This window comes from Amborella trichopoda, chromosome 1 (assembly GCF_054954075.1).
Source record: "Amborella trichopoda isolate Santa Cruz 75 chromosome 1, AtrichopodaSantaCruz75HAP2 v2.0, whole genome shotgun sequence".
In the NCBI taxonomy this organism is placed as follows: Eukaryota; Viridiplantae; Streptophyta; class Magnoliopsida; order Amborellales; family Amborellaceae; genus Amborella; species Amborella trichopoda.
Window position 1 is genome coordinate 9886075 of NC_142336.1, and position 20145 is coordinate 9906219.

The 20145-nt window shown below is 44.0% G+C and overlaps 1 long non-coding RNA gene across 1 annotated transcript; it reads right to left on the bottom strand.

Moving 5' to 3' along the window:
* Positions 1-17481: 17481 nt before the first annotated feature.
* On the bottom strand, positions 17482-19675 carry LOC148783544 (uncharacterized). Its single transcript, XR_016044948.1, has 2 exons — positions 17923-19675; positions 17482-17823 (listed from the first exon to the last, which is right to left on the bottom strand). It is a non-coding gene; the product is annotated as an uncharacterized LOC148783544 (long non-coding RNA).
* Positions 19676-20145: the final 470 nt, after the last annotated feature.

The following is a 20145-nucleotide window of genomic DNA, read 5'->3' on the forward strand; positions in this document are numbered from 1 at the left end:
TTGTTATTGGTTTTGATGAATGGTTTTATTTTGGTTTTCTTTCATGGTTTGCTCTTGATTCCGCTTTTTCATATGTTGAGCTACTCCCACCTTAGTGACGTTCCTAACCTCCGGTCGCGATCCCGTACTCTGTCACCCTCCGGAAGGGGTTAGGGGGTGGGGTCGTGACAGCAAGTCACTCGCTGATTGTGTTCTTGAGGTACGTCGGAAGGCTACCCAGTACCTTTCTTCAAAAGGCAAAAAGTTGCCATTGCTTCTGTGGATCGCCATAAGGTTACCCCCCACATTTATGCACCACTGGTCTTTATCCCTCGAGGCTCAACATATCGCAGCAGAAACCCCACATTCTCCACCCCTCACACACACCACAAGGCTCGTGGGTCACCCCCTTGAGTCACACCTCGAGACAACCCTTCTGTTACCTTGAGCCTGTATCCAGAATCGGACCTTCTAAGGTAAGGTCTTGCGCACACTACTCATATGCATCTCACTGCTCTGGGCAACGCCATTGCTACGCCAACCCGAGTACATAGGTGACGACCTCCTCGTCCTCCTACTCTGCACACACAAGCACACCCTGTAAGGGACATGCCTACACCTGTTCTCTTGCAGACACTTGCTCGCAGTTCTTGGCCTCCTAAGGCCAGACCACTTGCTCGAGCCCGGATTGACTCCCAAGTCACCCGTGACCCTTCTTCAAGGGGTGCACATGCGTCGCCATCCAGACGTCCTCTTTGCTTCGACTCAGGGCTTCTCATGAGTCAACTCTGCTCCTACCCACTCCATCTTCATCGAGCAAGCACCTTCAGCCTTAGTACTCGAAGGTTTTCCCCAAGAGTACCATCCTGAACCAACCCCTTCATTTCGGTTATGTCTCTGGAGCCCACAAGAGTGCTCGAGGCATTGACCTAATGGAAGATCAAGTCCCTCATCCTCCCCGGCCCAAGATGACTCCAGTTCCTGACCACCCTCATCCATTGCCGCATCTGATGGAGACAGCTCTCTCCTGTGCAAGAAGAGCTGACCAGCCGCGACCTAGATCACAGTTTTGACGCGAGGTCCATCAAAACCTCAGGGTTAAACGCAATAGAGGTCTGCAACTTTGACTAGGGAGGTGACCAAGGCAATCAAAACAACCACTTCTGATGACCCTCTTCAGCTGAATCCCTTCTACCTCCTTCATATGATGAAGCCTGAAGAAGAGCTCGATGAGCCCTGTGCTGTGGTTACTATCGTAGAAGAAGACCCAACCGCTCAGCAGCCACAGTCCCAAGACCGTCGAGAACAGAACCAAATGCAATCAGCATACAAGAGTCGAGTTCAGTCAGGGCATGCTGGCCCTTGCTGACTGTCCTACCACGTACGACCCATCAAGTTCATAAGCCCTCAGTTGCCACTAATGTTGACCTCCATAGAGAAACGGTCAATGTAATGGCTGTAAGCGAGCCCGATGATGCACAAGAAGAGCGCATGAACAAGTTTGAGGATATGGTGCACACGATGATGGGAAAGATCGATCGTATCGACACCGCATGCCAGTTGGCTAACTATGAGGTTAATTCCCATCGCTCTGATGGTGCACCTCCATGGCAGCTCCCTCCTTCTACCTCACAGGACAATTCTGTCCCTCATGCCGTCTCTCAGACAGACATTGACACTATGGTCACCCATAGCCTAAAGACTAAGCATATCCTAGGGATGCAGGGTGCGACGCCTTATCAAAGGCCATACCCCTCGTATATTGATCTGGTCCTGTTTCCCTCAGATTATAAGAATGGGTTTCCTTTATTCAACGAACCACGTACCCAAACCAACATATTACCCACTTCCAGGCTACATATTAAGAAACAATGGTTGACGGGAGACTTATTCTTCGACAGTTCGTTGAGACCCTCGATGGCCCAGCATTTCAGTGGTATGCCCGATTTCCTCCAAACTCGGTGCATACATGGGAGGAGATGGAGAAACTATTCTATCAACGCTTCTATGAGGTCGAGAGAGAGGTTCAAACCATTGAACTTCTCACCCTGACTCAAGACTCCGATGAGCCTGTGGATCAGTTCATATCAAGATTGAGAAACTTGGCTTCTTATCATCCTAATCCTATGCCTCAGAAGGAAGCAGTCCAAACTTGCATGTGGAACATGCGACCCCGAGATCACTCTACATGTCGAGGTCCCTAATCCGACCGCCATGTCAGAGTTGATCTCTAAATCAGTTCACATAGAAAGTTTATCACGCCACCATGATGGGACACGACAACCATCTACAAGCTCAACAAACAACCAGGGCAATGGTAACTCTCGAAATAACACACGGGGCAGCCAACAGAAAGGGGTAATGAGTGCAGCAGTCAGGGTTGCTGATTCAAAGAAGGCTCCCTCTCAAACTTTGGACCTCTCTAAAGGGGTAAGCACAATGAAAGCAATGCCCCAGGCTGGCAAGTAACAACAGTCTTACAATCGGGTACCCCCACCAGCCAACCTTGATCGGCGTGATTATTTCACCAGGCATAGGAACAAGGTCTATCCCTTTAAGAAGGAGTGGGTCCCTGCGCTGCTCCGGTTGTTATTTGAACAGAATATGATCTAGCTTCCAGAAACCAAGTTCCCTGAGCAACCTGGGCTTGACACTCAGGTGAATTATTGTGCCTACCATCGGAGGATCAATCATCCCTCAGATGACTGCTACACGCTGAAGGATACTATCGAGGCCCTGATTCAGAAGGGTCATATAAAGCTTGAAAACTTAAAGAAGGCCTTTGGGGCATCCAAGGCCTCCCATGCCGTAACTATCCAAGAGGAAGACGAAATGCCTGATATCTTTTATGACTTCTTCAATATAATGCTTCAGGAAGGCATAATCACACAGAAGCAAGCAAGACAATCCTGTCGTCTTGCTCAGGGGACTGAAGATCGTTGGTACCCGTACCATCAAATAAGAGGTCATTACCTGTCAAAATGCATGAGTTTCCTTGATATATCCGCAAAGAAAACACGGGAGTGTCAGGAGTTTTACAACCTCCCCGTAAGTGATCCCCAAATCACTTCTCCATTGGGGCAAGAAGATCTCCCAAAGCAAGACCTTCCTATCAGTGACTCAAATATGGCGAAACCCTTGATTCCTCAGCCATGGATAGTCTACCATGGCCGAAGCAAAGTCAAGTCCTTAACGCGAGAAGCAGTTCGCCAAGCTAGTGCTGTTCGCCAACCTGGCGAGATGAATCAAATATCACCTCAGAAAACTAGAAGGAGAAGAGCACCAAGGGCTGCTCGCCGAAGAAACAAGACCACTCAACCCATAGTCGAACAGGAATTTCTCAGGCCCCTTCCTCCACTCCAACTTTACTGGACTTCATCCTTAACACCTTCCTTCTTCCTTCTTCATACTCTCAAGAAGACGTCCTGCCATCTCCCACTCAGTACACGTCTAAGCAAGGGAATAAAAGACCCCTTGCACACGTCTAATGAGGATGACGATGCTAAAAGCGCTCTCCAATGGTCTAAGCAATGGAACAACCTAAAAGACCCCTTGCACCCATCCTATCCTGTTTGATGACATAAATAGCTGCCCAGATTGGTTTGATGTGGGGAACGACCTTAAAAGTCCACCTCCTTCTAACCCTTCTCCTTCTCATTTTCCTGTTTCTCATTCTCCCTCTTCTACGTCCCCTGCAAGTACAACCTTAATGTGCCCAGACTTCGAGGCTGTCGCCCAAGAATTCGAAGGAATTAATATAAGTAGGATGCAACGAAAGCGATTGAGAAATACCCTGGCACAGGCAGCAGGATTCCTAACAGTTGCTGATGCCCTGACCGCTAAAGCTAAGGCAGAGCCACCCTCTTCAAAGAAGCACAAGAAGTCGAAGCCAAACAAACCTCAATGGCCCCCTGAGCCCAACTTTGAGCAGAGACTGAGAGAGTCAAGGGGGAAAAGTTTCTACGCTCAGGAAGCTTGCTACATGATACAAGTCTGCGAAGTGCCAGCCAACGCGGGCCAAACACTGCAGATAACCGCCCAAAGACTGTGTGATTCGCATTGGCACACTTCTTGCACTACAAACATTGAATCTCAAATTCACTCTAATCTCCAAGTCGAACTCCTGCGGTTTGAGAAACAATCTTTATTCACCAAGACCCTTCCATTCCTCAATCTGGGGAAGGTGCAGAGATTATGATCCACTCTGGACCTCCATCGGAGGCAAAAATGTCAGAATCATGGATCTCTGCACTTGAGGTCGATCAGAAGGCCTCTTATAACAACGAGGAAGAGTTGCAAGAAGCCTAGGAAGAATGGGAAGAAGGTGGTCAGGCCACAGCTGACGAACTCGAAGAAATAAATCTTGGAGACGAAGCGGATCCTAGACCCACTTTTATTGTCGCCATAAGAGAAAGAAGATTTCATTATCTACTTGAGAGCAAATCGAGATGTCTTTGCTTGGTATTACCATGAGATGCCTGGTTTAGGCCCTCAAGTCCCCGTTCATCGTCTCGGCATTGATCTGACTGTCAAACCTGTCTAGCAGAAATCAAGAAGGTTCAGGCCTGACCTTGAAATGTTGATAGATGCTGAAGTGACCAAACTTAGACAAGAAGAATTTATTCGCGAAGTCAAGTACCCGAAATGGCTAGCGAATGTTGTCCCAGTCAAGAAGAAGAATGTTCAAATAAGGGTGTATATTGACTTTTGCGATTTCAATACCGCCTATCCCAAGGATGACTTCACGTTGCCATTTACTGAGGTGCTCATCGACTCTACAGCTCACTGTCAAATCTTTTCCTTCATGGACGGATACTCGGGGTATAATCAGATAAGGATGGTGCCTGAAGATAAAGAGGCCACTGCATTTTTAACTCCAAAAGGGGTCTTATGCTACATAATGATGCCTTTTGGATTAAAGAATGCTGACACCACGTACCAGAGAGCAATGACGACCATTTTCAATGACATAATGCACAAAGAGGTGGAGTGTTATGTAGATGACTTGGTGGTAAAATCTGAAGAGAATGATGTTGACATGAGGGACCTTGAAAAGGTATTTGAGCGTTATGCGTCTTCATCAACTTAAAATGAACCCGTTAAAATGCGCTTTTGGCATGCGCTCTGGAAAATTCTTGGGGTTCATCGTCATATATTCGCTAGTTCATCTCGAACCTTCCTGGCCGTTGTAAACCTTTTACACGCCTGCTAAAGAAAGATACCCCATTCATCTGGGATGAAGCATGTCAGTCAGCCCTTGACGACATCAAGCATTATTTACTCAACCCTCTAGTGCTCTCTATATCAGTATTGGGAAAACCCCTCATTCTATACGTGATTGCTTTAGATGAGTCACTCGGAGCATTATTGCCACAAAATAATGAAGAGGGAAAAGAGATTGTGTTATATTACCTCAGCTGCAGGATGCAAGGGGTTGAGAAGAATTATCCCCCTATTGAGAAGATGTGCTTGGCCTTGATCTTCACAGTGCAAAAACTCCGCCACTACTTGCTTGTTCATGAAGTTAAACTTATATCAAAAGATGATCCTGTAAAGTTTCTCATGACACGCCCATGCCTGTCGGGACGCCTTGCTAAGTGGGCATTATTGCTGATGGAGTTCAACATCACTTATGTCCCCCAGAAGGCCGTCAAGGGTCAGACCTTGGCTGACTTTCTCGCTGCACACCCCGTATCGGTAGAATCTCCTCTATCAAACGACCTCCTTGATGAAGAAGTATTATGTGCTGACCTTGCTCATGTGTGGGAATTGTACTTTGACAGAGCCTTCCAATCACATCGAGGAGGCGCAAGCGTAGTATTCCTGATGCCGAGAGGAGGAATATTGCCAATTTCTTTCTCTCTTGCTCAAGCCAGTTCTCATAATGAAGCAGAATATCAGGCCCTTATAATTGGATTGGAGCCTTCAACCTCGACTTGGAGCAGCTCAAGTTATATGGCGACTCTGAGTTGGTTATCAGATAGCTCAAAGGGATCTATGATGTAAGAAAAGACACTCTCAAGCCTTATCTTGATATTGTAAAATCGTATATGGCCCAATTTGAGGACATATCTCTGAGTCACATCCCTAGGAGGCTAAACTCGGAAGCTGATGCACTTTCGAATCTCGACGCTACAATTCTGTTGTCCTCATCAGGACCTATGCTTGTTTGGGTGGCAGAATGGAGACACATCGAACTAAGAACTAAGCTCGATGCGGATGACGAGAGAAATATCTTCTCCGAGTGCCCTCCTTATCCATTTGGAGCACTTCTATCATCCAAAGAAGTAATCAAGACTGAACAAAGAAAAACAAAAGGTCAAGGAGTTAAGGGTCGAATCCCAGAACCAGAATTCTTTGACCCAATATGCGCAGAACTCTAGCAGGTAGAAGATTGGAGAGTGCCCATCACTAGTTTCCTAAAAAATGGAAGGCTCCTGGAAGATCAGGCTGAACATAACAGCATACGTCGAATGTCTACCAAATATACTCTCCTTGAAGGTGATGCTCTTTTTAGACAATAGTTTGACGGTATTCTTCTTAAAAGTGTGGACATCCAAGAAGAAAGCAAGGTGTTAAAAGAGGTATACTCAGTCATTTGTGGACTACACCAGTCCAGTCCTAAACTTTATGAATGAGTACGCAGGTTGGGATACTATTGGCCTTCTATGATCGTTAATTCCTTAAGCTACGCTAAAAAGTGCCAAGTATGCCAAATACACTCTAGCCTAGTTCACCAGCCTCCAGAGCCCTTACACCCTATAGTTGCATCATGGCCCTTCCCACAATGGGGTATGGACATCGTAGGGCCTATTGACCCTCATTCCGCAGTGGGTCATATTTTTATTCTACCTGCAACAGCTTATTTCTCTAAGTGGGCTGAAGCAGTTCCCCTTAAACAGTTTTTGGGGACAGCGGTGGCCTACTTTGTTCGACATCATATCATATATCGCTTTAGAGTTCCCGACCGGATTATATCTGACAACGGTCCTCAATTTCGGAGTCATCACATCGATTGCTTAGTTAACCAGTGCGGTTTCGAATGGAGGTACTTGACTATGTACCACCCTTGGACAAATGGATTAGTTGAGGCTTTCAATAAGACTCTGTGCAACATTTTAAGAAAGTCAGTATCAAAAACAAGGAAGAACTAGCGTGAGAAGCTTCCCGAAGCACTATGGGCTTATTGTACTTCTACGCGAAATGCTACTGATTCCACTCCTTATTCTTTGGTCTATGGGGGTGAAGCAGTTTTACCTCTTGAAATACAAATCCCTTCACTGCGAGTCGTCATTCACCAAGGAATAATCGAAAATGAGAAAGTCAAGCTCCGGTATCAAGAATTGGATACACTCGATGGAACGAGGCTAGAGGGTCAGCAGAACCTTGAACTCAACCAAGGGAGAATGAAGAGAGCTTTTGACAAGTCCGTCAAGATCCGCTCATTCGCCCGTGGTGATTTAGTCTTAGCTGTTAAGAGACCTATTGTTATGCATGGTCGTCGTAAAGGGAAGTTTGAGCCTAAGTGGGAAGGTCCGTTTATAGTAAAAAAGGTCTCGCCCAACAGAGCCTACATACTGGCACATCCTAAAGGAGGGGAAGCAATGCCTCCTATCAATGGACGATACTTAAAGAAGTACTATTCATAATGCACATTCAAGAAAAAGAGACTCAATGAGACAGTCCAAACAAAATTCTAACTCTTTTTATTGCAGTAAAATGGGTTACAAGTTACAAGCTAAAGAAGCCCATTACTAAGGAGGTTACAAGTCTTTTGCATCTGAGTATTAGAGGACAGTTATAAACCAAAATCCGTAGTTTCGCTCTTGCATCTGAGGATAAGAGGATAGTTATAGGCCAAAACAAATGTCTGCCCCATGAGGAAGAAGCAAACCCACCAAAGAAAGGCTTTCCTCATGAAGAAGAAGCAAAACCACTTGGAGAAGTTGGCTTTAATTCATCTGACGAGTAAGAGGATGGTTACAGGCCATAAGAAGAAGCAAAACCACTCTTAAAAGTTAACTTCAGTTCATCCGACGTGTCTATCAAACATACAATCCAGATATTTCACCTGATCTGTACATCAAACATACAACGTAGGATTCATTCGACGTGTGTATCAAACATACAAATGGGCTAGACCTGGCAAGGAACTTTCCTATGATGGAAAGCATACCTTGCTCACAGTGGATGCCCTTCCACCGATCAACATGGACACTGTTGTGTTAGAGGATTTGGCTTCCAAGAAGTACCACAAGCCACGCCTTACTATCATTCACCACTTTTTGCCGGCCCATAAGCATCGTCGTACGTAGCTCATCGCCGAACATTGCAAATCATGCACGTAACTTATTGCCATAATCCAACGTCACTCTCCGCAGCATGATACACCACACGTCCTGATGAGCACCGACTGAAGTCAGCGTCGGCTATGTCCTCCAAAGGCCAACACCAGTTGTGCTTCTAACCCCTAGCGTCGGCTGCCTTCCTTGAGGTTCTGCACCAATTGTGTCACTACTTCAAACCATCAACGCCGCCTGCACTTACGATAGCACTGAATCTATCGCGACTGTTCGCTTCTCGAGACTCTTCCTTTTCAAAACTTAAGTTTTCGCACCTCCTTAATGGTCACACGGTTTTTGAAGGTAACCGTACACCTTCCCTGCGGCGGTTCACCTTCCACGATGGTTCACCTCCTGCAACTGTACCCCTTCCACGATGGTCCACCTCCTGTAATCATTCGTCTCCCACCAGAACTTCTCTTACACGGCAGGAAACCCACGGAAAAACTTTCCTGACTGCGTTTTTCACCGGGACGTCACCAGAACCTCACCGAAAACTTTTGCAAACTTTCCTTAAGTCCTCGAGAACCTTTGCAACACCATTAACAACGTCGAAACGTTACCACAACCCCCGGGAAACCCCTTAAACTGCTCACTATTCCACTTCCTGCCTCTTCCACAAAAAAAACGTAGCTGGAACCTCTGTTGTTTCTCAGAAAAACTCCCCGGAGGACTCTCCTTTCCCCTCTCCTTTCCCTACAACTTCACCAAATTCTTGGCGAAGTCTGCTCGCCAAGAAAACCTTCCCTGTAAAAACTGCTGAGTATCCCACTGTCTGTCAAAAAAAGCCTTCTCTGCAAAACCTCTGCTGGAGTCCCACTGCTTGCCAGAATTTCAACCGAGCACCCTCTCCTCACTGTTAAGAAAATTTTCGCTTAAGGTTTTTTACCCCCTCATGAAAAGTGAGGGAAAATGGGATTTTACCCCCATATATAAATCACACTACCCTCGAATGCCCCTCACAAACTGGGAATTCCAGGTGTGTCCAAGGGAAGCCAAGTGATGATGAACTGGGTCGGGCTCTAACTCGAGGCCCGAGGTAACTCTCATCGATCCATGCCCAGCGCTAGGTGAATTCAGAATAACCCTAGCGTCGGTTGATTTGGCTCTCGGTGAATTCCATAACTTAGCACCGGTTGACTTGGCACCACGTGAGTTTCAAAACGACCCTAGCACTGGTTAACTTAGCACCTGTTTCATTCAAACAATATCACTGGTTGTTCACTGCGTCAGCTGAGTTTTTAACAACCCAGCGCCAGTTGTGTTTTTGAAAACTCAGCATCGATTGAACACTCGCAATAAACTATTATCGCTACACCCGGCGCAAGCTGTATTTCAAGCAGACTATTGTCACCTATACCAGGCAGTTGCACCCAGGCTGTTGCACCCAGGCCGTTGCACCCAAGCCATGACCTGTCATCCCTAGTGGAGTTGCACCTAGGCTGTTGCACCCAGGTCGTTGCACCCAAGCCATGACCTATCATCCCCAATCAAGTTAGGAGTAAGCCACTGTCCCTCATCCCCCAGTAGGAGTCACACCCCTACTGCAACCCATTATCTCCAGTGGAGTTAGGATTATTCTTATCTCCTCAATCCTCAGTGGGTCTGCTTCACACCAAGTGATTAATCCTTTGTTATCTTAACCCCAAGAAGTTGGGTTACCTATTCTTAATAGAGTCTCATCTTTCACCCCAGGGAGTACGGTTACCCCCCTAATCCCTAGTGAGGTCCGCTTCTGTTGGCCATCCTTCATCAGGTCACCATTTCCATCTGAGCCCTCAGTTTGTGTGTGGCCTTAACCACTTGACCCGTTGGGAGTCGGATTGCCATCTACAACCTATTCCCCATAAAGCTCCACATACATGGCGACCAAGCCTCGGTCCGTGTTGCACGACCATAAACTGCACAGCCTCAGTCCACACTACACAACTTTAAACTACATAGCCTCTGTCCGTGCTGTATGACCATAAACTGTACAGCCTCGATCCGCACTGCAAGATCCTAAACTGCACAGCCTCGATCGTCGATACACGACCCTAAATTGCACAGCCTTGGTCCGCATTTCACAACCCTAAATTGCACACCCTCGGTCCACGATGCACGACCTTAAACTGCACAACCTCGATCCGCCCTGCATGACCCTAAACTGCACAGCCTCGGTTTGCGCTGCATGACCCTAAACTGCACAGCCTCGGTCCGTGCTGCACAACCCTAAACTGCACAGCCTCGATCCGTGCTGTACGACCCTAAACTACATAGCCTCAATCCACGCTACACAACCCAAAACTGCACAGCCTCGATCCGTGCTGTATGACCCTAAACTGCACAGCCTCGGTCCCCGCTGCACGACCCTAAACTGCACGGCCTCGATCCACACTGCACAACCCTAAACTGCACAGCCTTGATCCGCCCTGCGCGACCTTAAACTGTACAGCCTTGATCCGTGCTGCACGACCCTAAACTGCACAGCCTCGGTCTGCGCTACACGACCTTAAACTGCACAGCCTCTGTCGGCACTGCACGACCCTAAACTGCACAGCCTCAGTCCGTGTTGCACGACCCTAAACTGTACAGCCTCGGTCTGTGCTGCAAGACCTTAAATTATACAGCCTCGGTCCGTGTTGCACAACCCTAAACGACATAGTCTTGGTCCGTGTTGCAACCCTAAACTTCACAGTCTCAGTCCACGCTGCACGACTTTAAACTGCACAGCCTCCATCTGTTCTGCACGACCTTAAACTGCATTGCCTTGGTCCATGCTACACGACCCTAAACTGCACAGCCTCGGTCTGTGCTACATGACTTTAAACTACACAGCCTCGGTTCGTTCTGCATGACCCTAAACTCCATACCCTCGATCCGTGCTGCACAACCCTAAACTCCACAGCCTCAGTCTGTGCTGCACGACCCTAAACTGCACAGCCTCGATCCGTGCTGCACGACCCTAAACTGCATAGCCTCGATCCGTGATGCTTGATCCTAAACTGCATAGCCTCGGTTCACGCTGCACGACCCTAAACAGCACAGTTCGTGTTGCACGACCATAAACTGCACAGCCTCGGTCCGTACTACACGACCCTAAATTTCACATCCTCGGTCTGTGCTGCACGACCCTAAACTGCACAGCCTCGGTCCATATTGCACGACCTTAAACTGCACAGCCTCGGTCCGTGCTGCATGACCCTAAACTGCACAGCCTCGGTCTGTGCTGCACGACTTTAAACTGCATAGCCATGGTCCGTGCTACACGACCCTAACTGCACAGACCTGGTCTAGTTTCACAACCCTAAAACTGCATGGTCCGAACTATATGACCTTAAACTCTAGCGGAGGTCTAGTTGCAAGACCTTAAACTACATGGTCCTAGTAGTATGACTTTAAATTGCAAAACCATGGTCTAGTTGTATGACCTTAAACCATAATGCATGTTCTGACCTCATGATGGTAAACTGCCTGGCACAGGTCCCAGAGGTATGACCTTTAAAAAACTTGCCCTCACATACGCACACACACCTTCATGTGAACTTTCTCGCACGCCTTCTCTAACCTAATAAGTGTGCTCGCGCACCTTCATTACCTCCCCAATGAGTCCATTCCCTTCATCACCATACCTCATTCCCCAATGAGTCTCACCCATGCCCACAAAACAACGAACCATCCCACCATCCATACTTATTGTAAGTTAGTGGGTCACCATCGTCAACTCACATTTCATACATCATCTATCTTTTATAGGTAGCCTAATGTCATTTCCCCAAGTGAGTCAAACCACCACCATACTCACTCCATGGCCTCCACAGACTGCCACGCATAATCACAGTCCAGCTGTATGACCTTAAACCATAGTCCACATCCTAGCTGCATGACGATAAAAGGCTCAGCACCATGGTCCGAACTATATGACCTTAAACTGTAGCGGAGGTCTAGTTGCACGAAGGTAAACTGCACAGTCCTAGTTGTATGACTTTAAACTTCATAACACGATCCAAGCTATATGACCCTAAGCCATAGTGCACGTCTAGGCAGCATGATGTTAAAATGTTTCGCACAAGTCCCGGAGGCATGACCTTAAACATGCCTTCACAAAAAAAATGATGATGAAATAACGAGCATGGTGAATACCTGGACAAGGGAATGCCATGAGTAAAAATGATGGACGGGCATGATCACGAAACCATGAGTAAAAGAGTTTCGTGAATAAAAAAACCATGCACAGTGAAAACCCGAAAGGGCATCGTGAAAAAAAATGGATGAAAAAGGTGGACATGGCCGAAAGGTTATGGGTAAAAGAGCCCCAAAACAAAAAGAAGTTGGTAAAGACCGTCTCTATGGCACCGCTTCCCAAGTTCAAGCGAAAATCCGTAAAGGACGCTTGGACCAATAAACAGGTTGATGCAGTACTCACCTCAACAGGTGACTTTAGCACTCACTCAAAAGAAGAAAATCCCTGATGTCACCATGCCAGGAATCCAAAAATACGAGCTTCAAGGAAAAGATTCCGACAGCCTGAGTCCAGTTGCAAAAGGACTCGAAAGACAGAAGACTCGCCAAAACTGCAAGACAAGTCTCATGAGGAAGAACATTTATCCCATGAGGTAACAAATACACTCTAGAAACAAACATTACAAAGTCAAGAAACTAACAAACCCAGTGTAGAACCTGCCAGAGACGTTAGCTCACCTAGCCGGTAAAACCAGACCTTCGAGATCGGCTAATAAACCTGCCTCCGATTGGACTTGGTAGATGAGACCTACAGTGGTACTGTGATCGTCAAAAGCAAACCTGGTGTAGCAGCAAACAGCATCGACCAAAAGCAAACCAACAAACCCAGACCAAATGGGAAAAATGGCCTTCTATTCCACATGCCTGAAATATGCATGCCCTCTTTGTCTCTTATTATAGACCTTCTCCCCATGCATGAAATGTGCATGCCTTCTCCATCTCTTATTAAGGACCTTCTCCCCATGCATGAAATGTGCATGCCTTGTCCTTCTCTTTATGGACCTTCTCCCCATGCATGAAATGTGCATGCCCTCTCTGTCTACTATTATGGACCTCTCTCTCCATGAGGCTAGGTGGCAAAGTAGCCCAGTCATCATCCCTCCAAGGTAAGAAACTGACAAAGCCAGAACCGAAACAAACCTCTTGTAGCAGTAAACGACGCCGCCAATTTGTCTCTTATCCCCTTAAAGTCTTTATGGACAGACCCATGAACAATACATCCTACGTCTGAGCAGCCTAGTTTCACCATTACGTGAATCTCCTCGGCGTTCACGTGGTCTTGTGGTTAGGAAGAAAAAAACTAAAAGCCGAAGGAAATTTTCCGAATGATTATTCTTCTCACTTCTCTTGAAGCACAACATTCGGCGGGGCAAGCTGTTTGAACGTATTTTTCAGCACCTTGGTCCCTGATTAGAAATAAGTAGGAAGCAGGTCAATAAAGCCTACAAAACAGTGGAAATTCTCAACAGTCTCAAAATGGCCCCAAAATTGGTCAAGACCTTCATCAGCACTTCAAAAGACCACTTGCCGAGTTTCATCTCGATCAAACATGTATAAAGTAGTAAACACAAAGAAATAATTTTAGCGAAATCGGTCTTTAGCACCCTAAAATGGACCTTGTAACTAGATACTTACTTTTGGTGCATCAAACAAATGTGAGACCACTGCCATTAGATCCAAGACGGCTGGAAACCCCTATAGATCAGGTTTCAACATAATCGGGCACTCCAAGACAAAGTTATGGGTAAAAGACTAAAAAAGGGTAGGCAGCACACTATTCCGGTGTGGCCTCACTGCACCAAAACACCATTAAATGTGGTTATTTTTACAGTCACAAGCAATTACTTTCAGGGCCTATAACTCACTCATTCCAAGTTGGATCACTCCTAAATTTGTTGAGCGTGTTTGTCTCATCAGGATGTACAATTTGATATATGGTACGCCCCATGACGATGCCCGAGCATAGAGAAAAACTAAATAAAATTCTCTGATCCATGAAAGAAGTTACAGAAAATTCAGTAGCAGCACGCCTCGTTCGAGCAGCCAAATCACGACGCTCGCATACCCGATTAGCACGAAACCAATTGCATTATGTGCGTGAGGTCCGAGGCTATCTCTAGTTCGAACCTCGCGTACGATGAACAGTTGGATTTCACACACGAAGGAAACAAAGCTGCTGTAAATTTTGGCCACCGGAATTGAAATTCCGGTCAAAAACTCAAGACGACCAAACCTTCATCCGAACATGACATTGAGCTGCGTTCGTTGTAACGTGAACGTGACGGCATGCTCAATGTGATTTAATGAAGAAGTCACGAAGAAATATCAAGGAACGAGCACACAATCAATCCGAAGTTTTCTAGATTCATCCAAAATTTAAGTCTCATGATCATGACTCAAAGCATGATTCATTCTCGAAGTTGGTATCAAAATGATCATCATGCCGAGCCCTACAAGAAAACAATAATCTTTCAATCAAACGGGCATCAGAACGACCTCAGGTCAGCCATGGAAGATCACACAAGTTCTCGTGCAACAGCAGGGACTGTTCTGGAATTCAACACATTGTTAGGCAGGGGTAAAACAATCCTTTTGCACCCATTTTTAGAATTCCTTTAAATTCAATTAAATTGTAATTATCTTCAATTCTAGGTAGTTTTTGGGCGTACACTCACGTTTTAGCCCAATTCTATATAAACAGACAATGCCTCATTGTACAAAAAAAGGAATTCATTCTTCTTGAATCAATCAATAAAATTTTGATTTTTGCTTGAGCTTGTGGGTACATCTTGGAGAGAGAGAGAGAGGAGAGAGAAGAAAATAGTCGGTACCCTTCGGGTAAGTAACTTTCTCTATCCTCCCCTCTTTCTCTCTCCTCCTCTCTTCTCGTCTCTACCTCTTTCTCTCTCCTCCTCTCTTCTCATCTTTCTCTTTCTCTCTCTGCCCCTCTTTCTTTCTCCTCCTCTCTTCTCGTCTCTAGCTCTCTCTCTTCTTCTCATCCCTATCTTCATTCTTTTTCCTCTTCTGTCAATCGGTGAAACCTAGCGCCGATTGGTTTTCTTTCTTCCTTTTCTGTCAATCAGCGAAGCTTAGCGTCGGTTGGTTTTCTCTCTTCCTCTTCTGTCAATCAGCGAAGCCTAACGCCAGTTGGTTTTCTCTCTTTTCTCTTTTGTCAGTCAGCGAAGCCTAGCGCCGGCTGGATTTATCTCTCCTCCTTTATGTCAATCGGCGAAGTGTAGCACCGGTTGGTTTTCTCTCTTTCCTCTTCTGTCAATCGGCGAAGCCTAATGCCGGTTGGTTTTCTCTCTTTCCTCTTCTGTCAATCGGTGAAGCCTACCGTCAGTTGATTTTCTCTTTTTCCTCTTCTGTCAGTCGGCGATGCCTAGCGCTGGTTGGATTTTTCTCTCTCTTTCTTCTGTTGCAACCTGCGCAAGCCTAGCGCCGGCTCGATCTCTCTCTCTTGCTTCTCTCCCATGTCAATCGGTGAAGCCTAACGCTGGTTGGTTTTCTCTCTTTCCTTTTTTGTCAACCAGCGCTAGGCTTCATCGATTGACATGGGAGAGAAGCAAGAGAGAGAGATCGAGCCGACGCTAGGCTTGCGCCGGTTGCAACAAAAGAAAGAGAGAGAAAAATCCAACCAGCGCTAGGATTACTTAGCCCGCTTTCTTCTCTTCTTATTCTCACCCTTTCTTCTCCCTCCTCCCTTCTGTTCCCTTCTTCTCTTCTTATTCTTTCCTCATAATTTCCATTATGTTATTCCTCCATTCGACTAAGAGGGATTGAGGTTAGCCTCTCATGGTAGTCCTGTCATCTAGCCATAATGTTGTTGTGCCAGGATTACTTGGCCCGCTTTATTGCCACGACAGACCAACCATTGTGCCTAGCTAATTGGTACTGGTAATGATGTCTAGTAGTAATTCTATGAGCCGGTATTAGTTCCCGAGCCCGTTTTGTTACCACATTAGGCCAATTACTCACCAGCTCAGTCACCGCCCTAATCTTGCTGCTTAGTCGAATTCTTCTTCTCTCCCCCGTATTTCTTCTCTAATTTTTCTTTTTGAATGCGCATTGTTGTGTATGTTCATAAAAGAGGAAAAGGGTGAGGTCTGACCCACCTATCTTATAACCTTTGCCATATATGTGATATTGCAGAAAAAAAGAAGAATACAAGCCAAGGGAGGCAATTCCGAACCACTTTTATAACTGGGGGGCTTTCTTCGTGATCTAAGAGGGCGCCCACGCGGGTCAGCCCTAGTAAGTCCCGAACACACCTTAAATTCCTCTCTCACCGATTGGTAACACATGCTCTCGTTCTCAAACAAGGTTCCCGAGAGAGCGATCTCAAAAATGTCCCGGGTCGCCCCTCGAAACCCGAGACACGTGCCGCCCGATCATCCAATTTAGGAGGGCAGGATCGAGGCACCTAACCAGATATAGAAATAGATTTTGAGATAATCCTAAGAACATTTTACATCAAAATTATATACCTTGATAAAATTTGAGGTCCACCTTACCTCTACGGCTATGGATGCATCCGTATGCTAACTACACCCTTTAGTTAACTAGGAGAAAGAGCAAGAAACATCATTCAAAAAAAATTGAGCAAGAAACCAAAGTTTGGAAAATGTAGGAAAATGAGGGGATTATCATGATGGTATACCCCAGATGTAGGGTCTTATACGATAGTGCAGGCAGAGAGAGAGAGAGAGAGAGAGAGAGAGAGAGAGAGAGAGAGAGAGAGAGAGAGAGAGAGAGAGAGAGAGAGAGAGAGAGAGAGAGAGAGATGAGAATACAAAATAAAGTACAAAATAAACAGAGTTATGTATGATGTTCTGGGGCCTTTCTCCTTTCTCACTCTCTCTACAAGGAACTTTTTTTATAATAAAAGGACTTGAGCTTATACTATTACAATAGAATTAATGACTGCTCTTCAAAAACATAACCATGACTGGAAACTCTAGTAAACTCAGTTGAAGATAAACAAGCTTTAAACAATACAAAAAGTTGAAGCATCAATACAATACTTAGTATGAGAATCCTGCTCCAACACCTGCTATAAGAGTCCAAGGTATGCCAAATCATTCACGATGTAGAATAAGCAAGTAAAGTGCTCACCGTTCAAACCACAAAACCACCAAAAATTAATGTACAAATATAATAAATTGAAAATTGTTATTCCATAGAAGATAAAGATCAATAAGTGCATACAATTATAAGTATATAGATACCATAAAACATATACCCATTCCTTTAACAAAAAAAGGAGGGCAAACATCAAAGTCATAAATAAAATTACACATATGAGACAAATTTTTTTAATGTCTACTTTCTCAGCAACCAGAACATCATATTTGCTCTTGTCTTTCTCAAACAGAGATGCATCTACTCCATCAGCCATACAAGGATTTGGTCTCTAAGACACGAACCTTTTAACCATAGGCTTCCTATCTTCACCTAGAATTTCATCACACCACTCTAGATAGCCTCATGCAATCTCATTCTAGTAGTTAACACAATAAGATAAGCGTGTGTTAGAAATATGCTTACAATGGAAAACCAATATGCTTCTACATTATCTTAATGAAAGAATATTACATACCTTCCAGTTAGAGAATTTATAGAAATGTCTATTGTAGTTATCATGTGTCTTTGCTATAAACATATGCATCCGACCACATCCTGGTTTGCATTTACAAATCCTTGGAGGGAATTGGTTGTCGAGGTCCATTCAGTTAAAATGATCAGATGCTCAAATGCCCTATTCTCACTATATCACATCCATGGATTGACTCAGCCATTTAAGTGAACATATACAAACTATTTTATCAGATAGCAAAGGAAAAACAGACCCAAGAAAGGCTTGAGATTAATTCAACTTTCTTGTTTTTCTTTCTTATTCAGGTAACAAGCAACTCATTGAAGAACAAAAGACCTCGGCCACCTAAAGAAATTATATTTGCCAAAAAATCTATTAAGAAAATCAACATGAAGGTTAACAAGGACCCTAATGGCATGAATGTTCTAACCAACTTTGGTAATGAAGAATCTAATCCAAATAAAAAGAAAGCAAGAGGTAGTCTATTCCTAGATTTCATGATAAAACGAAGTTCAGTAGGACTAAAATGAGTGGCACTTGATTATATAGAACAACTGCAGTTGATTATATAAGGGATACTCAATGCCAACAATTGCAAATATTTCAATTATAATGAAATAAGGGTTTTAGGCAATAAGACTATTTTTGGTCAGTGGAATAATGTAGCCATCTAATTTCACATCCAAACAATGAGAAACAAGATTGACATAAGTCGTAACAATTGACAACAATCAATAACAAATAATGAGCAACATTTTTACCACGATCATTATTCAATGAAAGCAAACTAAAAATAATATGCACAACAATATTTTAATATCCCAAAAATCGAGTAACATTTTTACCTCGATCATTATTCAACAGTTGGAGACCATAATACACATGGTTTTGTGTCAACTACAGAGAAAGGACCATATATTTGCCAAGAAAAGAAAGCGAACTAGAAATAATATGTCCAACAATATTTGAATAGCCCATATATTGAGCAAAAAATCAACATTACTCACCTTAAGTTGGAACTACAAAGATATATTTAAAAATTCATCATAAGAATACCAATTATATTTTTCTGATATTGTGGAAAATATCAGAGTTCATACGACTCAAAAGAGTCCAACAAACAATCTTATTCCTCAATAACAACAAATCAAACATTACAGACCGCTAGTTCGAATAAAATCAAATGAAACAAAAAGAAAAAAAATCAAATATTAATATTTATTCTAAAAAAAAAATAACAGCAGATTAAACATTACATATCTTTAAATTGTGGGAAATATCAGATCAAACATTACGATAGTATTGTAGATGTTGAGAGATGTTGATTGAATCAATGAATGAGCTCTTTTATCAATTTAATCATAGAAGATGATCATATTGGATATGGTAGGATAATCATGATATTCCAATAGTTCAATCCAAGGGGCAAAGGCTGATTGCTAGAGAGAGAGAGCAAAAAAACAATTTGTTGAATGGGAGGGAGATTAAGAGCTTGCCTTGCTAGAGAGATGGAGCGCAGTGAGGGCGAGAGGAGATGGAGCGCAGAGAGGGCGAGAGGAGATAGCACGCAGAGAGATGGAGATCAGAGAGATGGAGCGCAGAAAAATTACAGAGGTGAGCTTTCGCGCAGGGGGAGTGCTTAGGGGAGAGAGAAGACACCTTTTCCTAGAGAGCGTGAGAGTAGAGAAGACCTCTGCGGGTGTCAGTATACCCGTCAGAAAAATAATATTTTTTATTTTCAAACCTTTTGCCCACGGCAAAGCTAATATTTGTCATATATATATATATATATATATATATATATATATATATATATATATATATATATATATATATATATATATATATATATATATATATATATATATATATATATATATATATACCGTTCACAATCTTTTAAATTACAGAGATTAATGATAGAATGAATTGTAAAAGGTGAATTTATTAATTTTATAATTTATTTTTTAACAAAATTTACTTTTTATAATATCTTCATCATTAAATGAGGGTCATTTTATAAATATCACTACAAGACAATGGGTACTTTTGTCATCTTCATAAGGATAAAGTTTAAAGTTTTACTAAAGGACAAAAGCACTCTACTAATAAAGTTTTAGGATATTAATTTCAAAAATACCATTGTACTTTTGTAAAAAAAGTTAAATTTGCTATTGCTTAATGATTAAGTTACATGAGGGGTTATTAACTCTCTCTCTCTCTCTC